This window comes from Physeter macrocephalus, chromosome 13, assembly GCF_002837175.3.
Source record: "Physeter macrocephalus isolate SW-GA chromosome 13, ASM283717v5, whole genome shotgun sequence".
Taxonomy (NCBI): Eukaryota; Metazoa; Chordata; class Mammalia; order Artiodactyla; family Physeteridae; genus Physeter; species Physeter macrocephalus.
The window spans coordinates 48920198-48931950 of NC_041226.1; the positions used below are offsets into that span (position 1 = coordinate 48920198).

At 38.4% G+C, this 11753-nt stretch overlaps 1 protein-coding gene across 29 annotated transcripts in view; it reads right to left on the minus strand.

Moving 5' to 3' along the window:
- The window catches only part of KLF12 (KLF transcription factor 12), a 589904-nt gene that overhangs the window by 214647 nt on the left and 363504 nt on the right, over positions 1-11753 (minus strand). Inside the window, exon 1 of one of the 29 annotated variants that reach the window (XM_028497484.2) lies at positions 10185-10845. The exons of the other annotated variants lie outside the window; for them this stretch is intronic. The gene's annotated coding sequence lies outside the window, so the exon portion shown is untranslated. Of the gene's footprint in view, positions 1-10184; positions 10846-11753 lie in introns of those variants that run through there. 29 annotated transcript variants of the gene reach the window in all.

The window sequence follows — 11753 nt, forward strand, 5'->3', positions numbered from 1 at the left end:
ATTCAATGGCCATTTTGACTGAAGTGAAGAAATAAGGGACTTCTCTAAACAGTGTAACTGCATACACAAGAAAATCATTTAACATAGACCCATCACTCTTAATTGTGCTTCTGTGTTGCTATTTACGTTGTCGGTTCAAAAACTTCACATTCAGCAAACATCCTATAATTAGCTATGGCTTCACCTCCAGAGACAAGGAGCACAGTGATCTCAGGTTCTTAATATTCCTTTGAAATGTGTTCAAAGCTATGCTAAGTAAATCCGTCAGAAAGCCTCAGCCAAGCACTCCGCCCACGTTCAAAAACCTTTCTCTACCTAATGATAATTACAGTCTGTGAAACAGGCAGCCTCTGATAAACAGCATCAAGTTTAGAAGACAGATATCTGTAGGGGCCTTTCCGTTGCCATAGAAATATCTTCAAGCCACCTTGTCCTCAGCATGAAGCATCACCTTCACATTAGCCTGCTATTAATGGCGTGTGTGCATGCGTGCACGCACACGTGTTGGGGTGGGTTGGGGGCATATATTCGCCCAAATTAGAGGATAATTTACCCTGCCCTGATGGTTATAAATAATATGTGGTCCTTAGTTCTAAAACATTCCCCAAAATGGAGAACACAAATCTCAGTGACAGCAGTCCCTGATTAATGGGTTCTTGCTCCCTTGGTTCCGTTGAAAACCTCCATAATGCAGCAAAGCAATGATTCAGCAAAGAATTCTCCGTATCCCTTTTCTTCATTCTAAGCTCTGGGGTCAGCGGCTTCCGAAAGAAAAGGTATCAGCAGCTGCCTCGAAATGGGGAAATAAATCTCACCCTGTCAACCCGAACATGAAAAACATTTTCGGAATCATTAATTCAGGGTGGGGAGCCCGGAATACTGTTTAATAAATTATTTTAAAGGTTCTTTTTAAAAGAATCAAATGAACCTCCCCGAGGCATATTAATGGCTTAAAGGTACACGATCGTTTCATGTATCTGTAAATAACTTTCAGTGGAAATCCACAGTACACCATTTGGGACCAGAGGAACGAGACAGAATTTAGTCATCTCTATTGCTTATATTTTAATGTGCTTATTTTTAGGGCCACTTAAACACAAAATCTTTACTAAATATGGAGGATAGTTTAACAAGTAAAATTACAAAAATGTAATTACCCGGACTTCTACTGTCCCCAAATGCTTATGGTATATATCAGGGAGCAGGTAAGAAGGGAAGGCATGGAGATGTGTCTTAGAAGGGTAAGAGATTCAGAAACAGCAGAGAGGGGTACAAAAAGTTTTAATCCTCCACTACTTTGAGTTAGGTATTCTATTTCTTGGTCACTTTACATACACAATTTGTTTAATTCAAGAATTCCTGGCATTAGATGAGGCCCTCTGACATCTGTTCTCCCAATTATTTCTAAAATACTACCAAGGGAGGCGGTGGAAGAAGCGTGTCTTGCCATCTTTACCGAAGCGGATACCAAAGCTCAGGAAGATTAAATGATTTGCCCAAGTTCACAGACGTGCTTCACAGGGCTCCCAGGAAGCAAACATAACTCGAAAGCCAGGGAGCTTTCCAACACTTCATTATGGTATTACTTTCGGTGTCACTTTATTTAGCACAGCAGCCACACAATACATTCTAAAATATTCTTTACACAAACAAGGAAGAAACTTTCTCAGCACACAGTAATGATTCATTCTTAAATCCAGAATATTAAAGCTTCTCTCTTTCTATCCTTTTATTCTCCAAGTACTCAAGATCCAATCCATCAATAGCCCTCTGTTAGTTTCAGTGAGATGATGATATAGCTAAGATTAGTGAAAGGCTTACTAAAAGGACTAAAAATAAGTGCTGTCCAGCAATATGACCCTGAGTTGGGTTTAGTTCATTTCTTTTTTCAATGCCGTTTCTTTTGGAGAATCGTGAAGGCATCCGTCTGTACAGTCTTCATTAGTTTATCCTAAAACGATACAGTTGCTTTGTTCAGATCACTTCCTCTGCATGTGCCACTGAAAATTTTTCTTTAACTAAAAAGTCAGCCCACAAATCAAGACATTATACTCTTTTATACGTGCTACCGCGAGTTTTTATGTAATGTGATCTAATAGAAGATATCATCTCACTTGGTCTATGTCTAATTGATAGCTTAATTTTTAAAGCAGTACCATTTTTTTTTTTATTAATAAAGATGCTGTCTGTGTGTGACCCTTGTGTGTGCCAGAACATGCTGAGACAGTGACGAAGTGATCTTCACCTCAGGAGATGGGCAATAAACACTAAAATTAACCACGGTGTCTGAAGTCTTATTAATTATGGGAACCCACAAATACATGATAAGCCTGTAACTTCAACAGTACAAGGAAAATAAAAGGGATTGATAAATTTGACATGATATTTGAAAATATACTAGAAGAATAAAAATCTGGCCATCTTTTAAGAAATTCATATTACTATGAAGAATAAGAGGGTTTGAATCTAAAACCAAATTCAAGAATAGGACTGTGTAATTTTTTCCTGAAAGCTTCTCTATCTACATATCAAGTCCATTTTCAAACAGGTAGATCAACTGAATTTCAATAAATGGGCATGTGGGAAAGTTAACGCCCCAGAAGTTTCAAATTTTTCCTCTGCTCTTGCGCTTAGTCTGCAACAAAGCCAAGCTAAAGATACACAAGCGAATATAAGAAAGTGGTCTGCATCAAGGAGGACCATAACCAAATACTTTTTAATGGCAATCAACAACCTTAAAGTAAACTTCTGGGTAGCAGTTATAGGCAGAGGCAAGGCTACAACTGCATACTCAATAGATCAGAAATAAGCAATCAAAGTAATCTCAACCACAGACTTCAGGGAAAAAAAAAGCCAATCAGGTTCAAAGGTTCTACATGCTAATTATAGCTATTAAGGGTCATTAATAAAACCTACTACCCTACAGTTCCTCCTAACGCTGATGCAACAAATTTGTTTTCTGTGATGTATAGGCTGACTTACGTAACAATCATTTCCCCCAAATCTCTGAATTCTGTTTCCTTGGATCATTCGATATATAGCAAATGCAATTTTCATTAGAGAACAGAATAATGCACTATTTAACTTCATCAACTTTACTAAGAGATGGAAAGGTATTTTCTCATGTGTATTTTTTAAATTACAACCTTAATTTTGATTCCATTAGCTCACTGTGAAATTTAGGTCCAAACAGGCTCAAAGGACACAACAATGTCAGAAATCCTAGCTATCCCTAAGAAATTCTGTCACTTCATTTTCAGTGACCATCTTAAAAATTAATATAACTATATTCTGGATCATTTTATTATGGGACCATCATGTGATTTCAGTGTCTGCATTTGCACCTGTGTTTAACATTGTAATAGCAACACTCTAAGATACAACTCTAACATCCTGGGCTAATGCAGTGGAAAAGGAATGGAGGTGGACTTAGTAGTGATGGCTGTGACTCAAGCTTAGACGAAATGGCAGCGCTGGGAGTCATGATGATGGTTACCCGGTAGTTCCAACTGAGAAACAGAGCAAGAACACACAGAACTCAGTAGATCAGGATTGCCAGACTCAAAAAACCTGTGCTTTAGCAGTCAGAAGCCATTCACATTGATGGCAATTTACACATTCAGCAAAAAATCATCAACCATCACAGATGGGATATTAATTTGAATGTTATAGATTCCTGAACTGTCAATTCAGTTTAACCTGCATATCTGTTTAGTTTGTATGGCTACTGTTGGATCGGCCAAAAAGTTTGTTCGGGTTTTTTCCGTATCAGCGTACAGAAAAACCCAAACGCACCTTTTGGCCAAGCTGATATATCTATTTAATGCAATATCATAAACAACCAAAAAAAATCATATGCGATTTTAGAGGCGTTGAAGTTTTTTTTTTCCTTTTTGAGAAAGAATCCCTTCATTACTCATATTTAACCTGCAGTTTACCATTACTCTTGTTCTTCAGTTACCTCTTAACTTTCAAATTATTATTTTACTTGCACAAGTGAAAGGTTTTTGGTTTTTTCTGCCTCGCTGAAATCTGAGGCAGCAGTGACCTTTTTTAATTTTCGTGAGACTCTGTTGAAATGTTACCATCATGGTTAATCATTCCATTGCTAAATTAGTATCCTGGGTAAGTTAACAGTCCAATAGCTTTAAAAATACACATTTCAGAGTAAAATCAGCATATTTGTGCCCAAGTCCAAGGATTTCTACAAGCATTATTTCCTGTACTCTTGCCATTATTAATTTGTGTTAACAAGAAAATGTCAATTCCAGAGATTTAATTCCCCATTAATTCAGTAGCTGATCTTACATTGTATTGTCTCCTTTTCATTATATCCTTGTAACACATACGTAAAAGCAGGGAACATCCTGAAATACGGTACTAAAAGTGATTCTGATCATTTTAACTCTCAATATATAAAAAAATAAATATTTGTGGTTGTGTAATACATTTTTCTTCAGATTAAACATCAGAAAAATTTTTAATGTTCATAAGGATGGGTTCTCTTCATGAAATTTTCATTGCATTATGCCTTCATCCTCCCAAACTTAATTAACTTACCTAAAATCAGGCACCTCTTTCCCCCACAATTATTTCATCTCAACTTCCTACAGTTGACCAGTAGACCCATGACTTATACGTGAGATCTTTCATAGATTAACAAAATCTTTGGAAGATAAGGATCAACCTTCCCAGACCAAGAAATCCCAAGTAAAACCTGTGCAAAGTATTCAACTAAATTCTGTTCCCACACTACCAGTGACAGGGCACAAAGCACTCATCAGAATGAGGATCTCATTTTTCAAACAAGTCTCCTTGTTACTAAGCTCTTGCTTCCTCATGTACATCAATCCTGACTTCCTATAACTTCTGGTTTGTACTAACACCACCTTCTGAACTAAAGTTAATTACATATACAACATCTATAATAAACTTTCAAAAATCTGAACGTCTACTGAGTCTCCTCCTATGTCTGTGTTCTGTGGGCTAAACCTCCCTTTGCTACCTCAGTTATGTTTATGTGCGATGACTTCAAATCTCTCACCATCCTGACCGCTTGCATCTAAAGAGATTCCATTTTCTCAAGGTTTGTCGCCCTAACAGGACATGTGTAGCATTTCCAGCACAAAGTCAAAGAAATTTTAAGAGTTGTGATATCCAGCCAGCCATTCACCATCGATCTACAATGGATGTTAAGTGAACATCCATTATGTCCTAGACATGACTTAAGTGTGTTTAAAAAAAAAAATCTCTGAATATTGACGTTTCACTGCCTATGAATCTACTCTGCTTTACTCTCATTCAGTCCACATTTTCCCATCTTATCTAAACAACTTAATGGAAGATTCCTTTACCATTTTCTTAAATTGCTGACATCAAAAAAGTCTTTCGTTTTTCCAAAGACTATTCCAATAAGCTTTACCATTAGGTTATTTTGTACACCATCACCCTAGAGTGGTACAGTTCCTTATAATTTATAAATTTTTAAATTTCCAACTTTAATTTTTTTGGATGCACCCAATGGCTCAGCAATATGAAGAGAATAGCAATTATTAGCCCCTGTTATAAAAGGGTAATCAGGAGCTCAGAGCTTGCAGCATGTTAGGTGCAGGGCTGGTATTAAATACCAGGGCTTTTGATTCCTCATTTGTACTAAGTCTCCTGCACCCTGCCCAGCTTCTGAGCTCTGCTTTTAGGAAATATCCTAATAAAAGCTCTGCTTTCAGGAACTATCCATGTTCACTACACGTTAACACAAACAATCTATTCAATATTCTCCCAAAAAAATTGGGGGGGGGGCGTTTTACAATTACTGTAACGTTCTATAGCTTTTGGCATTTACGTATTTGCTCTATATTTAAAGGTTGAACAGTTGATAGAAATAAAAGCAGATTTAATCCTGCGTTTTCAATCCTCATGTGTTCTAACAGACAAAACACCTAAATATATTGGACAAAATTTTGTAATCTAAACATGAATGTAACATTATATAATAAACTAAAGCTACAGATTATTCTGCTATCTGTATTAAGGCAACTTGAATCTTAGCCACAAAATTTTTAGCTAATGGGAATACTGAGTTATATAGTAATGAATTCAAACTCATGACTCTTGAAAAAAAATAACCTTACAATAATTATGAGACAAGAGGATAAGGTATGGTAGTATACGAGTGAATGAAAACAATTTAAAAAAATCTCTTGGCTTATTAAAATGAAAAAGTCACATTAGGAAGCTACTTCAGCTTTTGTTCATAAGGTCAAGAGGGAGGGGTTATGGGAATATATGTATGCATATGGCTGATTCACTTTGTTGTATAAGAGAAACTAACACAGTATTGTGAAGCAATTATACTCCAGTAAAGATCTGTTTTAAAAAAAGATGATATGAAGTAATGGCCCCATCTAATAATATAAATTTAGTGGAATTTCAGGATAATCTCTAAAGATACAATTCAGTGCAATTCAAAACCTCAATACTGCCCACGCACCCGGGAGATTAACAGCCAAACACGTTCCTACTACAGTCAGCAACAGAGAAACACAGAACAGTGGTTTTTAAAGTTCACAGAAAAGACGTGTTCCTGAAACATGCACAAATTTCTATAAAGCAGAGGACATCTATTCGCTTGTTCTAATCAAAGAATTAATTATTTTAATGTACCTAGAATAAATATATCAGGAGTTACAGATATAAGAAAAATATTCTGATGAGAAACAGTACAAACATTAGACCAAAACTTACATTCCCTGTATTCTGAACCACAGAAATGTACACTGTGTCTTTGTGCTTTCATTCTGTGACTGCTCATTTCAAAGCAAACATAACCTTTTAAATAAAACTGTTTTGTAGGCCAGAGGGCCCATGGTTTTCTCCAATGTTTCTGCTCCTTTTATGCTTCTGTAAGGTACAATGAGTTAGGGTAGGACGCGGCCAGGGTTTCGTGGCTTTGGGTTTGTTTCGTGGTTTGGGGTTTGTTTCGTTTTGTCCCGGGTAAGGCTCTGCTAAAGGCCTAACTACTTACTGCTCCTTCACAATCGCTCCCAGATGGTAGGTTCTAAAATACCTTCTCAGAAAAACGCTACCGACTGTTTACTTAACAAGGGCTACTAGAGCTAATTTAATGGTTACTGTTCTTTTTCTAAGTTCATTACGTCAAAGTTTGCTTATTTGTCCTCCGTATGTTGTTTTAAAAAATCACCAGAGTTTATCAGGCCACAGGTGTAGGTTCCCACTGAGTGGCCTTCCTTTAAGCAACTCCCAGGAGAAAACAGAAACTTGCACACTCCTTTGTGGATACTGTTCTGGGTGAACTGTGTCCTCCAAAATGGTATGTGTAAGTCCTAACCTCCAGAACCTCAGACTGTGACCTTATTTGGAGATAGGGTTGTTCCAGATGTAACTAGTTAAGATGAAGTAGTACTGGAGTAGGGCGAGACCTTAGTCGAGTACGACAGGGGTCCTTCAAAGAAGAAGAGACACAGAGACAGAAATACAAAAGGAGACCAGGATTGGGGTAACGCATCTAATGGCCAAGGACCACCAAGGATTGCTGGCAAACACCAAAAGCTAAAAGAAGTAAGAAAGGATTCTCCCGTACAGGTTTCAGAGAGAGGAGCCATGGCTCTCCCAACACTTAATCCTGGACTTCTCCGAAGGTGTGAGAGAATCCATTTCTGTTATTTGAAGACACAGAGTTTGTGGTAAACTGACATATACCACATGTCTTTCTTAAGTCAATCTTTCTTCTCTTTCTTCAGTGTGTTATATTCCTCCTATACTGCAAGCTACATACACTGCCCTCACTCACGGCATGCAGCCTTACGCTTCCTCCTCTTTGCTTGTAACATCCTCTCTCTCGACTCTCTTTCCCCACATTTCTTCGTGTCGTTAACGTACCTTTCAAACTCATCTCCGAGTTACCTTCTCCATGTAACCTCACCTAATCTCCTCCCACGCTGGGTTTTGTGCTGAGCTTGTTTCCCCCAAGCATAACAAAGAAATCTGTGACACACCTCTGCCTTCCCCAACGACTGTCGGCTCTGAACTCACACTGACTGTTTCTCACCACTGCACCCCCAGGACCGAACTTAGTACTAGGCTCAGAGCATTTGCTGCATGGTTGAACCACTCCTATCTTGCATCATCCTATGCTTTCCTCTCTTTATATCCCCTTCGGCTCATGCATCACGTAATCCTCAATTTAGAATTTAGCAGGTAATTTGGGGGTTTCCTTCGAGAGAGTCCTTAGATGCAATTCTAGGAAAAAACCAGCTGATGCGGCACTTGGGAGCCACAGCCCGGCTACAGGGACCTGGGCCATTCCTCAGATTTGCCGTAATTTTAATCATTCACCTGTCAGTCATGGTCTGCATTCTGTCCAGCCTGGCTGTCTGTTCTGTTGATCAGCAGGCGGACCGGCAGAGGCAGCCCTGTGCGAGTCTAAGCACAAATACGAGAACCCTTTCCTTCCACTGATATAAGTGACCACGAGGGGATTTTTCACCCTTTGTGATGGAACGGGACTGGATGGCTCAGCAAATAAAAGCAAAAGCATTGACGCTGGTGGCGACCAAAAGAGCAGATATGAACTTGGCACACACAAAAACAAAAGAAGCTTTTCATACCTTTCAAATAAAACACACGTTGTTAACATTTATTTATAGCTTAAAAGCACTTTTATGTATAAATTAATATCACCATCAGAAGATTTTCATCTGTTCTTGTTTTAACCATAGCACTTTAAAAATGATACAATATAAGCAGTATACGCCAAACTTCTAAACACGGCAATACACACTACAGTGGCATCTGAAACAGCTTTACAAGTGTTTTTCTTGTTGAAAGAAAAATGTCGGTTAACAAGGATGAGCGCAGTCAAGTGTTCTGTAAGAAACCATTTGTACTGCATCTCTGTGAATTAGATGAATTGATTTTTCATCTTTGCTGGTCCCTGGCCAGCCCAGCCCTGGGTCTGTAAGCCGACTAGCCTGCTCTTGCCAACATCAACAAATGGCCCATGGACCTTGATTTTCCCAGTGAAGATCCCAAACCACTTTACTTCGACCAACTTCAAATCAACCATTTTTGCCTTACGTCTGACAGCTGTTCCTCATCCCTTGGGTTTCCCATTGAAGGTCTTTCTCTTGCACCCCGGCTGTGATGACTCTCTTAGAGCCACCAGCACAAAGCCCTGGCCGTGTCCTCCTTGTCCACCTCGCACGAGCCCACTTTTCCCGTGCAGCTCATCCTGCCGAGAATCCTGGCAGCCACGAGAAGACCCATCCACTCATCCTCTGGGACCTTAAGCCCGGTGGTACAGACCCTCACTGCTGGAGGGTTGTAGGGTGTGTTTCAGGCTCAGGAGTTTCACTAAAATGAGACATTTTCACTAACTCCTACCGCCAACGCACTTAGAATAGTGCACCCAATAAACATAACGTTGAATGAGCAAATGAATTTTTTCCTCCAAAAAGAAATGAGCATCTACAAAGTTATAAGTATCAAAATAGCTAAATTCTCTGGCTGGCTTTTGACTATAAGCGTGAGACTGGAAAACCAGAATAAGGTTGGCGGACGCCACAGAGAAAGGCCTCCACTTTCATGTTCTTTCTTCCAGGGGAAAAAATTGCAGGAGGCCTTACACAAGGCTGCGAGAGCACACTCTCTCATGACCCCTTCTGTGTCGTTTTTCTGGGTACATTCTACTTTGAAATAATTTTAAACTGACATGAAAATTACAACAAGATACAAAAAAAAGTCCCATATACCCTTCAACCTGGGTTTTAAAATGTCACTCTTTTTACATGCATTTGCGCATGACTATACCCATTTGCTTAACCATCCATCTCTTTATATATTTATATCTATCTAAAAGCATTAGCAGACATACACGCACATAAATGTGTATACAGGTACGTACACACACAACTACATACGTGTGCACAAACATACCCATTTTTTTTCCTGAACATTTCGGAGTAAGTTTCAGCTACACTGCCCCTCTATCCTTAACATGTCAGCATGTGTACACTAAGAATGAGTACACTCCTACATAACCATAATCTAATGATCAAAGTCAATAACTGCATCTAATCCACAGTCCGTGTTCAAATTTAATGAATGCTTTCCTTCAACACTGTCAGAACGTCTATGTATTATCCTCCCACTACTCATGGACCCACCTTTTTTTTTTCAGGCTTAGAACTACAAGTAAATATAAATGTTCACTCTCACATCGTTTTGCCAAAATCTTCCCAGTCATCTCTTGGTTGCCAAAACTCATTCTCTTAACATTTCAAGAAGAGCTCACTGGATGCTGAAGTCCTTGAGCTTTTGCCTGTTTAGAACAGTTTTTCTACAGCTTTTTTATACTCGATGAAGAGCTTGGCTGGATATAAAACTCATGGTTCACACGTTGAATTTCTTGAATTGCTGCTACTTTTTGCATGTTCTTTAGAGATGTCTGATGCCCTCCTAATTACTTCTGAATTCTTTGGTTGATTTTTTATTTGTTTGTTTTTGCCTGCAGGCCAGAAGTCAGCAAGCATTTTCTGTGAGGAACCAAGTAATAAATTCTTTTAGGCATTGTGGGCCACGTATGTTATCTGTCACATATTTTTGCTTTGTAACCCTTTGAAAATACACACAGAGACAGTTCTTAGCTTGAATTCTACATAAAAACTGGCCATTAAATGTAGTTTGCCAACCCCTGCTATAGATTATAAGATTATTTGCTTTAAAGTTCACTACTTTTACTAGGAAATATATAAGAGTTGATCATTCTTTGTCAATTTTCCTAGTTACTTGGAAATCCCTTCCAGTATGTGTACCTTCAGGCCACCTTTTAATTCCAGAAAGTTTTTTGGGGGTTATAGTTTAAATGTTAGTTCTGCGTCACTGTTTTGCTTCTCTTCTCTATCTACAGGCTAGATCTTCTCTGCCTATTTCAACAACTTTCTGTGAGACTAATTTTACCTTTATCTTATTTTCATTCTCTTAGTTATTTGCCTATGTCTTCAATGCTCCTTATTAAGTTTTCCTATATTAGCCCATTCCCCACCTTGCACATCTTATAATTTAGTCTTTACAATATTGCTTACGATTTTACCTATTTCTGTTTCTTTCCTAGGTTCAATTAAGTTGTGTTTCACTTCTTCCTGTTTTTAGTCCATTTCTGTTCTTAAGTTTTGACATAAAGGTTTTCCCCCTTATAGTCCCAAATAATTGTTTAGGAATATTTTAATTCAGTTTGCAGTGCTGTGTTACAGTCTTCTCCTACTTTATGGCTGACACTATGAGGGGAATTTTCATCAGCTAACAGGTTCTGATTCTCATTTTGTTTTCATCTTAGAGTAGTTCTGAAGACTGTTTATAATTCCATTTCATGAACGATGGTGGTGGTTTGGAGTGATTAATACAATTTTACATTAAGAGTGCCCTCTTCTGTTAGTGTAGCAAAAACGTACTTTAATTTGTACAAACTGTACAAAACGTGTACACTGTAAAACATACAAACATTTCTCCAAGAAATGCTTTGTGCAGATGATGGGCTGTGGAAGCTGTGTGCTTTCCATCTACTTTCTGGTGCGTTGTGTCTTTCAGGAGTCTAAATTCCCCTCTGCTCTTCATGCTTTCACCAGGGAGCTCCCAAAGGCAAATTTCCCATTTAATCTCTGTATTCATTTCCTTTTTTTTTTTTTTTTTTTTTTGCGGTACGCGGGCCTCTCACTGCTGCGGCCTCTCCTCTCCCG